At 35.6% G+C, this 6,061-nt stretch overlaps 2 non-coding genes across 2 annotated transcripts; both read left to right on the forward strand.

Annotated features, from left to right (window-relative positions):
• Positions 1 to 756: 756 nt before the first annotated feature.
• LOC127167478 (U2 spliceosomal RNA) lies at positions 757 to 947 on the forward strand. The gene has a single exon (XR_007827992.1). It is a non-coding gene; the product is annotated as a U2 spliceosomal RNA (small nuclear RNA).
• Positions 948 to 2,063: 1,116 nt separating this feature from the next.
• Positions 2,064 to 2,228, forward strand: LOC127167477 (U1 spliceosomal RNA). The gene has a single exon (XR_007827991.1). It is a non-coding gene; the product is annotated as a U1 spliceosomal RNA (small nuclear RNA).
• The last annotated feature ends 3,833 nt before the right edge of the window (positions 2,229 to 6,061 follow it).

Genomic DNA, 6,061 nt, shown 5'->3' on the forward strand with positions numbered 1-6,061 from the left:
TGTGACATTTTGCTAGTTGTGTGTGGTAAGCTTGTACAGCTAGTTGAGTACATTTCTAAATATACTGGCTCGAAGATACAAAAGTGATTGTGTGTATATAGCGAACTTAGGTGAGGTGTTTGTAATGTTGATTGATAGTGTTAAAACGGTTGAGACACTGGCTGTGCCTATAGGTGATTTATCATCAGGAAAAAAGCACGATGTATGTGCTTATTTAGTTACAGCGTTTTTTTGTATTTAGTTATTTCCTCTGTAAGTATTATTTTAATGTTTTATACACGATTTATTTGTAGATGCGTCACCGTTGAGTTGGTGGGAAGGCTTTTGCAATTATTTTTTTGTCCACTGGGGGGCAGACCCTTTCCGTGTTTAAAGACAGTTTCACGTTAAAGTAATACATTCCATTAATTTCACCTCTGCTGTCATATCCCAAACGTTTTTTTTTTTAATCTACATTTGATATGTTTAATAATCATAATAGCTTCATTTTATAATACGCCTGGAATTGTGTCTACGTTTCTGATTGGCCAACACGCATTTCATTGTAATACCCACTCCTCCTGCCAGGCGTTGTTGAAGAAAGTACTCATTTAAATAGAAACTAAACGATATTAACAAGTGGTAATATGAGTTTGTAATCATAATAGAAGTATGTACGAGAACTTTTAGGATTAAAAACAAAAAAATTAAAGTACTTACCGTCGTCATACTTACTGTATCAAAGAATGTGGTTCCTACTTTGCACAATTTGTAGGTATCGCTTCTCGGCCTTTTGGCTAAGATCAAGTGTAGTATCTGTTCTTATCAGTTTAATATCTGATACGTGCCCTACCCGGGCACCATATATTAAATTGATTTTTGGAATAGGGAGATGGAATAGGGGCTTGCTCCGTCCACTCCACGCATCGACCTGGTATTGCAGTACTTCCGGGAACGGTGCACCCCCCTAATATGGTTAAAGAAAGAATTACGTTGTACGTTAAGTAGAAATATTATGTTCAATAGGTTAGCGTATTGGTTAAGGTGCTGTATCTTATGTTGTGTTACGGATAGTTCTTTTTAAAGTGGTTTTTTTTTTTTTTTTTTTTTTTTTTTTTTAAGTGTTATCTATTTTGTGTTTCATTGAAAATGCTGTAGCTTTGTGATTTAGCGCACCTGGTATTGCTGCTGTTTTAGATTGAGTCATAGTCTGTCTAAGGGTATTCTATCCACCTTATTTTTCCCATAAGAGTTGGTGCAGCCATTTGTAATTTTTTTTTTTTTTTTTTTTTTTTTTTTTTTTTTTTTTTTTGTCTGGCTTCCAGTGTTATCCACTTCCAGCCATTTTTAGCTACCCAAAAAGGTCGTTTTGCTGCTTGATATTGCAAACTGGTGTGTCTTGCCATATTATATTAATGTATTATAATGTATTATCTTAATTATGAACACACTGGCTTGTAGTGCAAACTGTTTTACCGTTTACTGCACTTTGATATTCTTCTCGTTATTTCCCTATGGCGGATTATGAACCGGACATCTGACACATTACCAGAAAACAGCTTACTTCTGCAGTAAAAAATAAGGTGGATAGTCTTTGGTTGAGTGTCTTGTATAACTCATGTAAGTAGGCTGCTGTTGTTCGTCACATGCTTCTGCGAGTGAGTCTTCTAGCAAAATGATGAAATTAATGTTCTGGTGCTTCGGTAGTTTCATTATCTCATTTCCTCAGACATTGTCTGTCACTGTGAAAGCTGTCTGAAATCCCCTCAGTCACATTGTAGTGTGATGAGTGCGGTCAGTGCTGCAGTTGAACACGCCTCTTAAATAGTGTTAGGGGAGGGGTGTGCTGCGTGACTCCGTTTTGTCTTCTCATTTTAACTCCGCCCAAAAAATCCTGAACATTAAAATGTTGAGAAACTTCACAATTAGGTGTCTTACTACATAGTTTACTGTCTTTGTAGCATGTTTCAGCAATGCGTTTGTAAAACAGACTTTGAAATAAAATGGGCTCTGTAGAAATGCATTACCGTCGTTGAGAATGATGCTCACTTAGGTGTCCCTTCTACAGGGTCGGTGTAGAATTCATACTTACCTGGCAGGGGAGATACCATGATCAAGTAGGTGGTTCACCCAGGGTGAGGCTCAGCCATTGCACTCCAGGTTGTGCTGACCCCTGCGAATTCCCCAAATGTGGGAATCTCGACTGCATAATTTCTGGTAGTGGGGGACTGCGTTCGCGCTCTCCCCTGATCTTCTGGTTAAAAATAGAATTGAAGCAGAGAATAGGGAAATAAAAGAATATGGAGGTTTTTTTGAAATTTTTTTTTAAAAAAGCATTTTCACATCTTAGCATTTTTTTTATGTGTGTGTGTGTATATATGTATGTATATATATATATATATATATATTAGAACTTTATTTCAGAAAGTTGAAGAAGTCCACTTTCAAAATGTACGTTCACATATAATGTACTCACCCCCTTGTCATCCAAGATGTGCATGTCTTTCTTTAGTCCTAAAGAAATTGTTTTTTGAGCATTGAGCATTTCAGCATTTTTCTCTATATAATGGACTGCTGTGGTGCCCCGATTTTGAACTTCCAAAATGCAGTTTAAATGCGGCTTCAAACGATTCCAAATGCAGTTGTAAACTGAGTAAGAAGGGTCTTATCTAGCAAAATGATCAGTTATTTTCATAAAAAAAAACACAATTTAAATACTTTTCAATCTCAAACTCAAAGTTTTGTCTTGTTTGTAGTGTGATCAGCATGCATTTTCTTAGTCTTTGCGCGTTTGCTTTGTAAACACTGGGTCTGTAGTTCGGCCTACGTTCCGCGTGACCTTTCGACGTGATTCAATAGTACGTAGCGTTGTGAATGCGAATCCCAGAACCTGTGCTACACGAGCTTTTGTGCTTAAAAAGTATACAAATGTTTATTTTCCAAAAAAAATGACAGATCGTTTTGCTAGATAAGACCCTTCTTCCTCGGCTGGGATCGTTTAGAGCCTTTTGAAGCTGCATTTAAATTACATTTTGGAAGTTCAAAATCGGGGCACCAATGAAGTCCATTATATGGAGAAAAATGCTGAAATGCTTTCTTCAAAAAGCATAATTTCTTCACAACTGAAGACAGAAAGACATGAACATTTTGGATGACAAGGGAGTGAGTAAATTGTTGTTCTGGAAGTGGAGTTCACCTTTAAGTGCAAGTTTTCTCTCTTTATTTAAGTCTAAGCTGTTTAGCAGAACAAATGTTCTGTAAATCAAATTTAACGTAAATTCGTCATTTTATACTTGGACGTATTAAAAGCTTACCCTGTGTGTAAACCGACACATTTAACTGTTTATCAATATATTGTACTAAATTCCTTATTAATTTGTAAGGGTGGTCTTGTCAATGTGCGTGTGCCGGAGCAGTTACAGTTTACTTTCAGTTTCGGTCTCTGCTGCTATTTTAAATGAGTGGTAAATGGTGTGCATGATGTAAGTTAATTTCTCTTTCTTTACCCTTCATAGTGTGATAATGTTTCCGCTGAATTGTCTGGTTGTTGCCATCAGTAGTTAAGTTAATAGAATGTAAAGAAGTGATGCACGTGTAATTCATGTGCGTATGTTTTGCACATCGTATTTCTAATTAACACATAGATGTTACTGAGGTGAATGTTTTAGTACTATATACAGACAGATTCTGATATATCTTATTTGTTTTTTTCAGCCTAAATCACCCCACCCACCTCTGTTAATTTAAGGACTGTACAATGCTGGATAATGTGAAGTGACATATCCTAAAAAGTATATCACCCGCTGAAATTTAACTTTGAACTTACCAAGAATGCTTATTTCCAGGTGTCTTTATGAAGTCAAATTAAGTTGTCTCGGAAGGCAGATTTAAAAAAAAAAAATTATTAAAGGGGTCCTATTATGCTTTTTTTTACTTTTCATGTGTGTATGTTTGGGTATAAAAAAGATCTACAGAGTTAAAAATCTCAAAGTCCACTCCAAAGTGTTTTTTTTTTTTTTTTCCTTAAATCTTTTTCCAAGAACTACAACAAACGGCTGCTTTGGACTACAGCGTTTGTTTTCTGCATGTTATGTCGTCACTATGCGGCCCTTTAGAATATCATTAAACTAAATCCCGCCTGCGGAAATTCTAATGGTTAGGGGGTGGGTAGGGACGAGGTGGGGGATTAACCTAACTGTAGCATTGCAGCGCAGAGAGCAGCTTCTGAGATGCTTCACCGAGCCGCAGCTCGGCGGGTATAAACACAAGCATTGACTAGAGTGGCTGCATCAGGGCCACAACACGCCGCAGAAACACCACTGGTATAAACACAAGCATTGACTAGAGTGACCGTGTCGGAGCCGTAACGCGTCACAGATGTGTGCAGTGTGTGGTAAGAGATTTATCCATCATACAGTGTAGACACCTTCACTTATAACACTTGCACTAGACTAGGCTAGGCTAATCAGTGATGATGTTCTTAGATAATGTTAGGCTGCTTTTAGCCTTATGCTGAAGTTGGTTTCAGACAATGAAACAAAGTATGTAAATAATTAAATAAATTAGCACGATAATATCATGTTTTGGCAATCTCGCAGGCTGACGATAGGACCCAACACCACTGTAGTGTATTATTTACTCACCCTCCATGCATCCTAGGTGTATATGACTTCTTTCTTTCAGACGAATGCAATCGGAGTTATATTAAAATTTGTCCTGCCACTCCCAAGCTTTAGAACGGCATAGACGGGTATTTCTTTTCATCAGTCCACAACAAGTCCAATAAAGTGCATCCATCCATAATAAAAAGTGCCTCACACGGCTCTGGGGGATCAATTAAGGCCTCCTGTAGTGAATTGCGTTTTTTTTTTTAAGACAAATATCCATATTTAAAATGTAAGAATCACTTTATTCTAGCTTGTGCTAACAGTTGTACACAGAACTTGCTTTGACAGGTACTGAAACACCGTCTAAGCTGTTCGCCAATCGGAACGCACTGGGACAGCTAACTAATCAGAACACAATCGTTTTTCGGAAGGCAGGACTTCATTAAACCTGGAACTAATTGAGCCATTCGTGCCAGGCTGGGAGAAAGGTATTGTAATAATGTAAATTATGTGAAAAATAATGAAATAATGAAAGCATGTTCTAGTACACCCCCAAAACAAAATCAAGACTTTGTGTTTTAAAAAAAAGAAAGAAAAAAAACATAATAGGACCCCTTTAAATAAATATATAATGCCTCCAATTTAAAGGACTCACCATCACGGCTGATATATTTTGATGTTTTATGATGCACATTTTTACCACATTTGTTCTATGGATACTGTAGGCTGCGCTGCTACGCCACTGATATCAAGTTGCCCTTATAGGCTAGCTATGCTAAACCTATTTAGATTTAAAAATAATACAAAAAAAAAAATAGATAGATAGACAGATGGGTCAGTTTTATTATTTTTCAAAAATGTTATGTTTTTGGAAAACGGTAAATACACTACCAGGTCAAAAGTCTTTGAACAGTAAGATTTTAAATGTTTTTTTTTTTTTTTAAAGAATTCTCTTTAGATCTGCTCACCAAGCATGCATTTATTTGATCCAAAATACAGTAAAAGCAGTAATATTGTGAAATATTTTTTACTCTTTAAAATAACTGATTTTTATTTGAATAAAATAAAATGGGGGGAAGAAATTATAGAAATTAACACTTTTATTAGCAAGAATGCTTTAAAAGTGCTTTAAAAGTGATGATAAAAACATTTATAATGTTACGAAAGATTTCAATTTCAGATAAATGCTGTTCTTCTGAACTTTCTTTTCATCAAAGAAACCTGAAAAAATTCTACTCAGCTGTTTTCAACATAATAATAATAATAATAATAATAATAATAAATGTTTTTTGAGCAGCAAATCAGAATATTGGAATGATATTTCTGGAGTCACGTGACTGGAGTAATGATGTTAAACATTTTAGCTTTGAAATCACAGGAATAAATGACATTTTAAAATATATTCAATTAGAAAACGGTTATTTTAAGTAGTACATATATTTTACAAGTTTACTGTTTTTGCTGTATTTCAAATC

This window comes from Labeo rohita, chromosome 6 (genome assembly GCF_022985175.1).
Source record: "Labeo rohita strain BAU-BD-2019 chromosome 6, IGBB_LRoh.1.0, whole genome shotgun sequence".
In the NCBI taxonomy this organism is placed as follows: Eukaryota; Metazoa; Chordata; class Actinopteri; order Cypriniformes; family Cyprinidae; genus Labeo; species Labeo rohita.